A 14,394-nucleotide genomic window follows, 5' to 3' on the forward strand; every position below is an offset into this window, starting at 1 on the left:
TATGCCACAACACACTGTTGCAACATATCCCGTAGGACATCATTAATAAATTCCTGAAAAACAGCATGAGCATTACATAGGCCAAAGGGCATTACAAGATACTCATAATGCCCGCTCCTGGTGTTAAATGCTGTTTTCCATTCGTGGCCCTCCTTAATGCTAACGAGATTGTACGCTTCTCTCAAATCAAGTTTAGTAAAGAACGTAGCTCCCTTGAGGCGGTCAAAGAGTTCCGTAATAAGCGGAATAGGGTAAGCATTCTTAATGGTAAGACGATTAAGACCCCTATAATCGATACATGGTCTTAACTCGCCACCCTTTTTCTTCACAAAGAAGAAGCCAGCCCCTGCAGGAGAGCAGGATTTGCATCGGCAACATACTCCTCCATAGCACAATTCTCTGCAACAGACAGAGGGTACACCCGGCCCCGAGGAGGAATGGCTCCGGGTTGCAGGTCTATGGCACAATCGTAAGACCGGTGAGGAGGCAACGTACTGGCACGCACCTTGTCAAACACATCTAGGAACTCTCAGTACTCCTCTGGCAATTGAGATACCGAAGAAGTGCACAAGACTTTAACTGGTTTCCGAAGACAAGTGGAAATACATTGCGGGGACCACAACAAAATTTCGGACCTGCGCCAATCGAGATTGGGATTGTGCTTTTGGAGCCAGGGATAACCCAGAACAACCAGAAAATGTGGAGAGTTTATCACCTGGAACTGGAGGGTTTCAAAATGGAGAGCCCCAACAGCCATGGACAATGGAGCAGTTTCGTGAGTAACGAGTGCGGGCTGAAGGGGCCTGCCATCAATGGCCTAAATAGCAAGGGGTATGGACCGAGGCAAAACAGGAATGGAGTGCTTTGATATAAAAGCACTGTCAATGAAATAGCCCGCAGCACCGGAGTCAACAAGAGCCTGAGTGACTATGGAGGAGTCCACCCAGGAAAGGACAACCATGACCAAAGGTTTCTCCTTAAGCGGTTCCCGGGGACAAGGATAAACCACCCAAGGTCTGCCCCCGACAGGACCTTAGGTGTGAGCGTTTCCCGGCCGTGTAGGACAAGACTTCAAAAGGTGACCCTGTAACCCACAACAGAGGCAGAGCCCCTCCCTCCTCCTAAAGGCCCTCTCCGCCATGGAGAGACGTGTGAATCCTAGCTGCATCTGCTCAGCAGTACCTGGTGACTCAGGACCAAGAGGCATGGGAGGAGATGGAGGCATGGGTGGGAACGAACACGTAGGAGACAACGGAACAGGAGGCTTCCGCAAGCGCTCCTTGAAAGAGGGCCTCTCTCTGAGTCTGATGTCAATTAGGATCAAAAAAGACACCAATGCCTCGGGATCCTCTGGTAAATCTCTGGCAGCAACTTCATCTTTAATCGCATCAGAGAGCCCATGAAAGAAGGCGGCAACAAGGGATTCATTGTTCCAACCTACCTCTGCAGCAAGCGTACCGAACTCTATAGCATACTGAGCAACAGATCTTGTACCTTGCTGAATGGACATGAGTCGTTTAGCAGCAGAGGAGGAGCGAGCCAGAACATCAAGTACCATTCGAAAGTAGTCCACAAATTCAGGGTAATTTGAAATCACAGATTTATTATTCTCCCACAAGGGATTAGCCCAGGCAAGAACTGTGTCAGAGAGTAACAAGATGAGAAATCCCACCTTAGCTCTGTCAGAGGGAAACACCTGAGGTAACATCTCAAAGTAAATGCCCACCTGGTTCAAAAACCCTCTGCACTGAATAGGATTGCCTCCATATTGCTGAGGTAGAGGTGCAGAACCGGACATGCTCCTGGTAGGCATAGGTGCAGCAGTGGAAACAGGAGCAGCCATAACTTGCAGAACACTTTGGTCCAAATGTGCAGAGCGAGTCAGCAGGGTTTGCAGGGCTAGTGCAAATTGATCCAAGCGGTGATCCTGTTCATCCATCCTGGAAATGATGGCAGGTAAAGGTGGACTATTAGCACAATCAGGATTCATGGCCTTTGCGTAATGTCAGGGTGCCAGGAATCAGACTGAGACGAGAAGTGCAAAAATAATTACACCTTTATTAATAGCAAAAAATAATAAAAAGTCCACAAGTCAAATAACAAGCCAGGAGTCAAAACCAGAGCTGGTAGTCAGACGAGCCAAGTTAGGAGCCAAAGTGAATAGTCAGACGAGCCGGAATCAGGAACAAGGAAAACAGCAGAGTCAGGAACAATAACAATAAATCTGTGACAAAATATAAACTGTCATGTGGTTTACAAGCAAAGATACAGATGGCTGTCTTTCATGCAAACATACATGTGGATAGGAATTGTAAGCAGCTACGCGATGTATCTTTTAGAGTCTAGCCTTAAAAACTAACTGGGATTAACTAGCAAGTTAAAATAACTACCCAGAAGGAGAGGAAACACAAAGCACTTGGTTCTGCCAACAATTAAGTGAAATAAATTATTTGAAAATAATAGACTTTTTTATTATGTAAAGTAGTACACATTATAAGACAATGGATAAGGTGTATAAACCAATATTATGCATCACATAAACATTATAAAATATTTCCTAACATTTTACTTCTAGAATTTATCAGCACTTTAATTGGAAAACATATTTAAACTTCCAATTATCACCAAATGATGTTTAATATTTTACTTATAGTGAAATTATGATAGAACAAAATCTGTAGACCTAATGAGACACATGGGGGTCAATTTATCAAGCTCCATACAGAGCTTGATGTCCCGTGTTTTGACTTGCCGGAAACAGAAGTTATGAAGCAGCGGTCTAAAGACCACTGCGCAATAACCTGTCCGCCTGCTCTGAACGGCGGACAGAAATCAACCCGATCAAATCGATTGGCCGCGAATCTGCAGGGGGCGGCATTGCACCAACAGTTCACAAGAACTGCTGGTGCAATGATACGGCATTTATCGATGTGCGGCGGACATGATACGATACATTGTATCATGTCTGTCCGCACTATCATAAATTGACACCATGATGTCATCTTGCCCACTTATATATTATGTTTAGAATACCCCACAAAAGTAGCAGCATATTATTTATTTTTTCTTTACTGCAATCCCAATTAATTCTGAATCATACACCATTTTCGGGTTAATTAACAAGATTATACATAGATATATTGTTATAGTTTATTCAGCATAAGTTTACTGCCTTATCTGTTTGGTTTATATGTTTTATATTCTCTTATATTATAGGTCTAATATTCTTTCTCACATCAGCAGAATAGACAATACCTTTACTACTATCACATATTTTGTAATCATTGTGTTCATTTTTAATATCTTTTTAATAATAAAGTTTAATATTTCATGAGCAGTGAACATTATTATTATTATTATTCTTTGTCATTTATAAAGTAGAAACATAATATGTAGCACTATAAAAAGTTCAAAACATTAATGGGGTACATTATAATTCATACCCATGCAATTACAATAAAGGGTGGTTACATTTGTGAGGGTACATTAATTGAATTAACAAACTGAAACTCAAGGAAAAGGAGCAGCACAATCAGTATTATATGCACTTTTAAAGAAAGTGTCTGACAGATAGACAGGCTCTCAAGCTTGACAGATGACAGAGAGAGAGAGGGAAGAAAAAAAGATAAATGGTATATTTAGCCACCAATCAGCAAGGGCTACCCAGGTGATGAACTAAAAATAGGCAAGCCCCCAAGCTTACATTCCAACCTTTTCAAATGAAGATACGAAGAGAACAAAGACAAAAATGATCATAGGAGTAAATTAGAAAGTTGCTTAAAATTGCATGCTCTATCTGAATCATGAAAGAAAAAAAATTGGGTTTCATATCCCTTTAAAGGGCCATAATACCCAAATGTTTAAACACTTGAAAGTGATGCAGTACATCTATAAAAAAAGCTGACTAGAAAATATCACCTGAACATCTCTATGTAAAAAATAAATATATTTTACCTCAAAAGTTTCTCAGTAGCCACATCAAATTGTAAAGTACTTTTAAGCAGCAAATCAATATGTCTGTCCCGGGACAGCAGAAGGAGCGAGCTTTCGGGCACACTCATCTTATTTCCCTATTCAGTGTAAGGAAGTTTACAATGAAATCTCATGAGAGTTAAGTGAAATCTCATGAAATCACAGTAAAAGAGTCTCAGGGTGCCAGGAATCAGACTGAGACGAGAAGTGCAAAAATAATCACACCTTTATTAATATATAAAGTCAAATAACAAGCCAGGAATCAAAACCAGAGCTGGTAGTCAGACGAGCTAAGTCAAGAGCCACAGCGAGTAGTCAGACGAGCCGGAATCAGGAACAAGGAGAACAGCAGAGTCAGGAACAAGCCAGGGATCAGGAACCAGGAGGGACGTCAGAGAGTGAGGTAATACACAGGAGCTCTCACAAACAGGTCTGAGACAACACAAGGGCAAAGCATACTGAACAGAGGCCCTTTAAATAATAAGTGATGACATCACAACTCTGAGACTGCATCCTGTCTGATGTACACCAGTAAAGTGAAATGAGCAGCATTACACAGTATGCACCAGAGTCAGCAAGAGAGGTGAGTAAAATGGCTGCCAGCAGCACATGGCAAACAAAACAGGGAAAAAACCCTGAAAGTACCCTCCCCTCAACGACCCCTCCCCATGCAGGAGGACAAAAGGCTTATTGGGGAAACGGGCATGGAAGGCACGGAGGAGGGAGCATGAACATCAGAGGAGGGAACCCATGAACGCTCCTCCGGACCATAGCCCCTCCAGTGAACCAAATACTGTACACGGCCCCTAGACATAAGAGAGTCAATAATGCTGCTGACCTCATACTCCTCATGGTTGTCAACAAAGATAGGACAGGAACGAGGCAACACAGTGGTAAACCGATTACAAACCAATGGTTTCAAAAGGGAGACATGAAAAACATTGGAGATGCGCATTGCAGGAGGAAGGTCAAGAGCGTAGGCACAGGATTGACCCGTCGGAGTATTCGAAATGGACCAACATAACGGGGAGCCAGTTTATTGGAAGGCACACGAAGGTTCAAGTTGTGGGAGGACAGCCAAACTCTCTCACCAACCTGGTAGGAAGGCGCTGGCAGATGCCTACGATCAGCCTGGAACTTTTGCTGCGGCATAGAACGATGAAGGCAATCCTGAATCTGCACCCACGTGGAACGGAGTTGCCGGAGATGCTCCTCCAAAGCCGGAATACCCTGAGACATGAATGAATCGGGCAACAAGGATGATTGAAACCCATAATTCGCCATGAACGGGGATAACTTGGAGGAAGCATTAATAGCACTATTATGAGCAAACACTGCCCAAGGTAGCAGTTCAGACCAATTATTGTGGTGATCTGAGACATAGCAATGGAGGAATTGTTCCAGAGCTTGATTAGACCGTTCCACAGCCCCATTGGATTGAGGTTGATATGCCAAGGAGAAGGAAAGCTGGATCCCCATTTGAGTACAAAAGGAACGCCAAAATCTGGAGACAAACTGGCTACCCCAGTCTGACACTATCTCCTTGGGTAACCGATGTAAACAGAAGACCTCCCGGGCAAAAATTGATGCAAGCTCCTGAGCGGTAGGCAACTTCTTCAAGGGAATGCAATGTGACATTTTAGAAAAAAGTCAACCACCATAAGGATAACAGTATTGTCATTAGAAACAGGGAGCTCGACAATAAAGTCCATAGAAAGAGGTGTCCAAGGACCATCACCATTAGCAATAGGTTTCAGAAGACCCACAGGAAGACTTCGAGGAGTTTTATTCTGGGCACAAACTGAGCAGGAGGCAACATGCGCAGAAACATCAGAATGAAGCAAAACATTTGTTCTGAAGTTTTTATACAGATCGCTCTGTTACGTCATTTGTGAACCGTAAACCAGCCTGAATTTCATAGCAACAGAGTAACGGATCACAATTTCTACTTGGTCTAAATTGTTGCAACCGGGATTTGCAAACTTTGTCTGAGGCACAGACCACCCGGCAATCCGTGACTCTGATTGGTTGGAGACCAGTCACGTGACTTCACACACGCTGAGGATCGACTATCAGTGAAGGTAATACTTGGGCGTTCTCCAAACATACACTCCAAGGAACGACTACTAGCGAAAGTATTACTTTGGTGTTCTCCAGCACACTGATAAGGTGTCGAGTGGGTACAAACTCTTACACTAACACTACACAGAGAAGCACTTCTTATACTAGCTTCGTATTCTGGGTGAGTCATATGTTGTTGCGCTAGTGTCTGACAAACAGGTATTTTCTCTTCCAAACCACAGAACTGCACAAGTCAAGCTGTAAACACCTCATACCAAGTACTGTGACCGTTAACTTTGCCACAGGAACATCCCTTTACATTGTTTTAATAGATTTTACCTTTTTTTGCTCCAGCAATGGAACTGCCTTCTCATATTGCTCCACGCTATAGAAATTACCCTTTCTCAGCATTGGAACTGTATTTTTATGAATTTTCTATGAACTTATAAAAGGATATACTTTTTTGTATTTTCACATTTGGATCTATTTTCTCATGAACTTTTATTCTGACATTTTATCCATGAATTTTTTTATGAATTTACAAAACCACCTGTGGTATTTCTTTGTGTCATTATTATGATTATTAAATATTAATTGTTTTTTTAAAATTATACTTACTCAGGTCTCATCTGTTTCTATCAGTTACATTAGACATTTACCACTGTATTTTATTCATAGCTGTATTAGTCATATTAACATTGCTCTTTTACCTCTTATATAGCAGCTTTTCAGCGCTCCCTTACCTTTCTTCATTACTTCCATAATGGGGTATTTTTTGGAACTAACTCCCATATTTGAGGGTAGCCATTTATGTGCTATATGTAGGCTAACTTTTACTTTGATAACATCAGAATGAAGACCTGGCCACCAGAATTGTCGAGTGACAGACCAATTTATTTGGTTCTTGCCTTGGTGACCTGCGGCTTTAGGATAGTGGTAAGTGTACAAAAGTTTAGTTCGAAGATTCTCAGGAACAAAACACTTACCACTAGATTTCTCAGGAGGTGCATTGGTTTGTGCAGCCAGGATATCCTCCCCAAGGGAGAAGTCAAATTAGTACTATGGTAGCCAAAATATGGTCAGGAGGTATAACTGGAGTAGGTACAGATTCCTCCTTGGACAGAGGGGAAAATTGTCAGGAGAGAGCATTAGCCCTAACATTCTTACTACCAGGCAGGTAGGAGGCCACATAATTAAACCGAGACAAAAATAGCACCCATCTGGCCTGTCAGGGCGACAAATGTTTTGCTTCAAATAGTTAAATTCTTGTGGTCAGTAAGAATGAGCACTGGCACGCTAGTACCCTCAAGAAGATGCCTCCATTCCATGAGTGCCAAAATTATGGCCAGTAATTCCCTGTCACCAATTTCATAATTGTACTCCGCTGGGGACAATTTCTTAGAGAAGAAACCACACGGATGCAAGGAACCGTCAGGCGTAGGACATTGAGACAAGAGGGCACCTACTCCAGTCTCAAGGCATCAACCTCAAGAATGAAAGGCAGGACAGGGTTAGGATGAGCCAGAACTGGAGCGGCAGCAAAGGCAGTCTTATGACTATCAAAGGCCTTAATGGCAGTAGGTGACCAATGGAGTGGATCATTCTCTTTACGGGTCATGTCTGTGATACGTTTGACCAAGGAAGAAAAGTTTTTAATAAACTTTCTATAGTAATTGGCGAACACCAAAAAACGCTGAATAGATCGAAGACCAACTGGGTGAGGCCACTGCAGAACTGCAGATAACTTGTCAGGATCCATGGAGAACCCTGCAACGGAGATAACATAACCTAGGAAGGTTGCTTGAGTCTGATGGAACTCACATTTCTCGAGTTTACAAAACAGGCTGTTCTCACGTAGTCTCTGAAGAACCCGTGTAACATCAGAACAATGAGCCTCAAGTGTGAATGAGTGTATGAGGATGTTGTCCAAGTACACAACAACACACTGTTGCAACATATCTCGTAGGACATCATTAATACATTCCTGGAAAACAGCTTTTTTCCATTCGTGGCCCTCCTTGATCCTATCGAGATTGTACGCTCCTCTCAAATCAAGTTTAGTAAAGACCATAGCTCCCTTGAGGCAGTCAAAGAGTTCCGTAATGAGCGGAATAGGGTAAGCATTCTTAATGGTAAGACGATTAAGACCCCTATAATCGATGCATGGTCTTAACTTGCCACCCTTTTTCTTCACAAAGAAGAAGCCAGCCCCTGCAGGAGAGCAGGATTTGCGGATGATCCCCCGTGACAGAGCATCTACAACATACTCCTCCATAGCACAATTCTCCACAACAGATACAGGGTAAACCCGGCCCGAGGAGGAATGGCTCCGGGTTGCAGGTCTATGGCACAATCGTAAGAACGGCGAGGAGGCAACGTACCGGCACGCACCTTGTAAACAATGTCTAGGAACTCTCAGTACTACTCTGGCAATTGAGATACCTAAGAAGTGCACAAGACTTTAACTGGTTTCCGATAACAAGTGGAAATACATTGCGCAGACCAAAACAAAGTTTCGGACCTGCGCCAGTTGAGACTGGGATTGTGCTTTTGGAGCCAGGGATAACCCAGAACAACCTGGAAAATGCAGAGAGTTTATCACCTGGAACTGGAGGGTTTCAAAATGGAGAGCCCCAACAGCCATGGATAACGGAGCAGTTTCGTGAGTAACGAGTGTGGGCTGAAGGGGCCTCAATAGCAAGCAGAACGGACTGAGGCATAACAGGAATGGAGTGCTTTTATACAAAGCACTGTCAATAAAATAGCCCGCGGCACCAGAGTCAACAAGAGCCTGGGTGACTATGGAGGAGTCAACCCAGGAAAGGACAACCGTGACAAAAGGTTTCTCATTTAGCGGTTCCGGGGACAAGGATAAACCACCCAAGGTCTGCCCCTGTCAGGACCTTAGGTGTGAGCATTTCCCAACCGTGTAGGACAAGTCTTCAAAAGGTGGCCCTGTAACCCACAATAGAGGCAGAGCCCCTCCCTCCTCCTAAAGGCCCTCTCTGCTATGGAGAGATGCGTGAATCCCAACTGCATTGGCTCAGCAGTACATGGTGACTCAGAACCAGGAGGCATGGGAGGAGAGGGAGGCATGGGTGGGAACAAACACGTAGGAGACAACAGAACAGGAGGGTTCCGCAAGCGCTCCTTGAAAGAGAGCCTCTCACTTAGTCAATTAGGATCAAAAAAGACACCAATGCCTCGAGATCTTCTGGTAAATCTCTGGCAGCAACTTCATCTTTAATCGCATCAGAGAGCCCAAGAAAGAAGGCAGCAACAAGGGCTTCATTGTTCCAACCTACCTCTGCGTCAAGCATACGGAACTCAATGCATACTGAGCAACAGATCTTGTACCTTGCTGAATGGACATGAGTCGTTTAGAAGCAGAGGAGGAGCGAGCCGGAACATCAAATACCCTTTGAAAGGAGGCCAAAAATTCAGGGTAATTTGAAATCACAGGTTTATTAGTCTCCCACAAGGGATTAGCCCAGGCAAGAGCTATGTCAGAGAGTAACGAGATGAGAAATCCCACCTTAGCTCTGTCAGAGGGAAACGCCTGAAGTAACATCTCAAAGTAAATGCCCACCTGGTTCAAAAACCCTCTACACTGATTAGGATCGCCTCCATAACGCTGAGGTAGAGGTGCAGAACCGGACATGCTCCTGGTAGGACTAGGTGCAGCAGCGGAAACAGGAGCAGCCATAACTTGCAGGACACTTTGGTCCAAATGTGCAGTGCGAGTCAGCATGGTTTGCAGGGCTTGTGCAAATTGATCCAAGCTGTTCATCCATCCTGGAAATTATGGCAGGTAAAGGTGGATTATTAGCACCATCAGGATTCATGGCCCTTGCGTAATGTCAGGGTGCCAGGAATCAGACTGAGACGAGAAGTGCAAAAATAATCACACCTTTATTAATAGCAAAAAATAATAAATCCACAAGTCAAATAACAAGCCAGGAATCAAAACCAGAGCTGGTAGTCAGACGAGCCGAGTCAGGAGCCAAAGCGAGAAGTCAGACAAGCCGGAATCAGGAACAAGGAGAACAGCAGAGTGAGGAACAAGCCAGGGATCAGGAACCAGGAGGTACGTCAGACAGGCAGGTAATACACAGGAGCTCTCACAAATAGGTCTGAGACAACGCAAGGGCAAAGCATACTGAACAGAGGCCCTTTAAATAATAAGTGATGACATCACAATTCTGAGACTGCATCCTGTCTCACACGGATAATGTACACCAGTCTGGCTATAAAAGGAAGTGCAGGAAATGAGCAGCGTCACACAGTATGCACCAGAGTCAGCAAGAGAGGTGAGTAAAATGGCTGCCAGCAGCACATGGCAAACAAAACAGGGAAAAAAATTTGTCAAAGAGTTCATGACCTCAGCATTGTGGATGCTGATTGGCTGCTGTTCATTTCTTCATTTTTTTTTTTACCTGCAGCTGAGCAGCAGCTGAGTATAACTTTTTACACAGAACTTACTCTGCTGAGCTGAGCAAATAGTGAGGTAAATTATCTTCCTTTTTTACATAGAGATGCTCAGGTGATATTTTCCTGTCAGCTTTTTACAGTTATACTGCATTAGTTTCAAGTGATTTAGCATATGAGTATTATGTCCCTTTAAGTGTAGGCTACTAAGGATAGGACAATAGTACAAGACAATATGAACAGGTCGGAATATAGAGAGTAATAAAGCAGAGTATGGAGGAAATGAAAAAGTGATCATGTAAGAGAGTATACAATGTTTTATCTTCTTTTGGCAATCAGATCATTTGTGGTAAATTCCAATGATAGCAATTAAAGGGTGGTTGTATAATTGGGCAGCCTTTAGGAAGGGTGAAACGTGTGTTTTTAACTTAGATAGGAGTTTGTTTACAGGCTGAAATCTAGTGAGCTGTGTAGAGGCTCTGTGGGATACAGGCATACGATCTGAGTTTTGGATGAGGGACACAGGAAATGTGTTATATAATCACTATATATATAATGAGATTGGCCAAATCAGGAAAGGGGCAGAAATGGGGGTTAGTAGTGAGTGTTAACAGGTGTGTTTGTCATTTGCTATAATGAATACCTAAATCACAAATGGCCAGATTTAACAAAGTAATGCAGACATTTATTATTGCATAAGTGGGTTATGCGAACCCGCAACCGACCGGGCTCCGACCCCTTGATAAATATACAACAAAAAGAGATAAAGATCAATATCTAGTTGTTAAAGCTGCTAAACTTCTAAGAAAAAAAATCCTAAATAGAAATAGCAATAGAAACAATAAACAGCGCTCAAACAATTTAGTTACTAAAGAAAAGAACATAACGAGTGTAGAGACTGCTTGATGTGGTGCTATTGGTTGACATTGTGTGTTATGATATTTTGCTCTTAAATAGCAGTTGGTCTAAGAACTTTGCAATAAAGATTACACTGTGAGAGCCAAATGATCAAATCAGGATCCAGTGATCTCTATCAATCCCTATTCCCCTTTCTATCTTGTGATCTCTACCCCTCACCCTTATTTTGCTTTTGTCTTGCTATCCTACTCTATAATAAAGATGACAGAGTTTTCTTGGCACAGTGGATGTAGGAAATTAGAGAAGAAAACAAAAAACAGACTTTATTTGAACTGCAGGCACTAACCATTACTATTAGTTTTCCTACAAAATGAACAAAATATTACTGCAGTAGATTGAAACAACCTACTCAAAGACTAAAAAAGCCAACTGTTCACTACAGCCAAAAAGGTTGCAGCACTACATCCAAGCAGGAAGCTTGTATATCATTGTATAAGCTATAGAGGTCACGTAGGATGTTAGCCTGTGATTTAACTAGTGAAACAACAGTCTAGTCCTCCATTTGCTAGTAACTTTCATATAGCTCTAACTCAAGGGTGGTGTAATATCTCTGTATATTAGTGAATGGCTGCATATCCTGCACTTACTTATCTGACAATGTGCACTGCAGACAGGACGCTATAACACATCACTGGAGGTGCATCTTTTGTTCAGTGCTGTTGGTGAAAACCAAAAAAACACCAAAAACAAATAATAAAAAAATTCAGTAAAAGTGGAATATCTCAAATCCAGTTAAAAATGTTACAGTGAGGCTGAAACAAAGAAACATGCATTATAACAGGGAACTCCTATACAGCATATTCGCATACTCAGCGTGATAAAATCAAATATCACATTGCTAGTTATAACTGACAAGGAATTAGACAGAACAAGAATTAACATCAAGTACAAAAAAAGTAGAAAAGAGCTGTCCCAGTATATTAAAACTGCCAATTTTGCACTTGCCCAAAGATAGGCAGCTTTTACAGAATTATGTAAAGCAATTGAATGACAACACAAATGGACTATCAATCTTACTGCCCAGCATGCACTAAACCATTAGAACCATTAGAGGGCGCTGCTCACAATACTAAACATAGTAGATGAAGGGAGAGAGACTAGTTGAAGTGGTTATCAGAACTACATAACTGAATATAAATGACTCTACAGTATGGACAAACCTCAACTGATTTGATGATGGATTTTTTTGCATTATTTATATCTTTAAAATATTAATAACCGGGCGTGGCCTGACCGAGCTGAAAGATGGATGCGTAGCTGGGAAGCTCCGCTCAGCACACAGGCTAAAATTAAGATATAAGTACCGCAAACGTTAAACAGATGGCTGAAAACTAAGGGGGAACATCTCCTAACCTCACCTAAGTAGCGGATCGCAGCCGACAGTAAATGCGAGCTCAACAATAGCACCCACAAACAAGGCAACACAGGGCCAGACCAGAACGGCAGTTACTACATCCGGAGCCCAAGAGTCGCAGATCTTACCCGCTTACACAACAAAGACCGGTAAAAGGCTACAGAGGTCCCAAACACCGGAACACTTAAGGAGATTACCAAAAAGCTTAAAGCTGTCTCAGACCGCAACAGAGCTGGAACGAATCCAAGATGGCGCCCGACACTCACAGAAACTGACAAGCAAGCATGCAGTGAGACGCCAGTGGATCAGAGGGAAGAACTTGCTTAATGGCAGCAGAGAGAACTGAGCCCACATGAAGTAAGGTACCAAACAGCTTTGCATTAAATATTATTTAGCATTGGTGCAGATTTCTAATTGAGGCCCTGGTGGGTGCAGAGGGAAGAGGAAAGAAAATAACACCGTAGACAATCTAATCTTAAAGGAGACAGACCCCAACAATAACTGCTGATAATATAATAAGGCAGATGGCTCTGTGGCAAACACATCCTAACATTACAGAGAGGTACTAAGATTCTAGCACAAAAGAAGAAGTCAGGAGGTGGGAAACACAAACCTCTCCATAAACCATTTGTACAGTTGCAAAAGACTTTAATTTCACCAGCAGCTATAGATCATGCAAAACAGTACATAAAAACCACAACAATAAAATGTCTTCCAGAAGATTAATTAAAGGAGACAAAACACCTAAAACTGCCTCTGTAAACACGTTCTTTAAAACTGCGCAAAACACTAAATCACACCCCACGACAGAATTACACTCAGACGATAGAGAAGAATTAATCACGGAAGCCTCAGAAATGAATGAAGACACAACTCCAGTCACTAAAGCAGACCTGAGAGATTTGGTCTCAAAACAAGACATAACATCAAATTTTGAGAGACTATGGAATAAGATAGACAGCATGCACACATCGATGACCAACAGCTTAGCTGAAATTAAAACAGAGATAACAGACCTAGGAGGGCGTATTGATTCCCTAGAAGAACACACCGATACTATGGTAGAAGACATTACCAATGTCACCCAATCGGTGGCCTCCCACCATCAAGAAATTAGTGAAATTCAAGAGAAGCTAGAAGACTTGGAGAATAGGAGTAGGAGAAACAACATCAGATTGAAGGGAGTGCCAGAAACTATTCTCAACAAAGATCTCCTCTCCTATGTAGCTCAACTTTTTCATCAAGTGACAGCGGGGAATGAAGACTTCAATATGGGGATAGAAAGGGCTCATAGAGCTCTTAAACCCAAATATGGTATGCCTCCTAGAGATATAATAATCAAGATGGCATTATTCCAAGACAAAGACAAGATTCTGCAGGCTGCACGGAAAAATCCCACATTTAAATTTCAGGGCAACATTATACAATTCTATCAAGACCTCAGCATCCGAACTCTGCAACGTAGAGGCGCCCTAAGACCCTTGACACAAATACTGAGAAAACACCAAATCCCTTATAAATGGGGATTTCCCTTTGCCCTGTACATCACCAAGGACTCCAAGACAGTTACCATCAAAGAACCATCCGATATATCAGAAGTTTGCAAAATCCTAGGAATGGATGCACCAATGCTTACATCCGCAACATCACCAAACCGTTCA

The sequence above is a fragment of the Bombina bombina genome, chromosome 4 (assembly GCF_027579735.1).
Source record: "Bombina bombina isolate aBomBom1 chromosome 4, aBomBom1.pri, whole genome shotgun sequence".
In the NCBI taxonomy this organism is placed as follows: domain Eukaryota; kingdom Metazoa; phylum Chordata; class Amphibia; order Anura; family Bombinatoridae; genus Bombina; species Bombina bombina.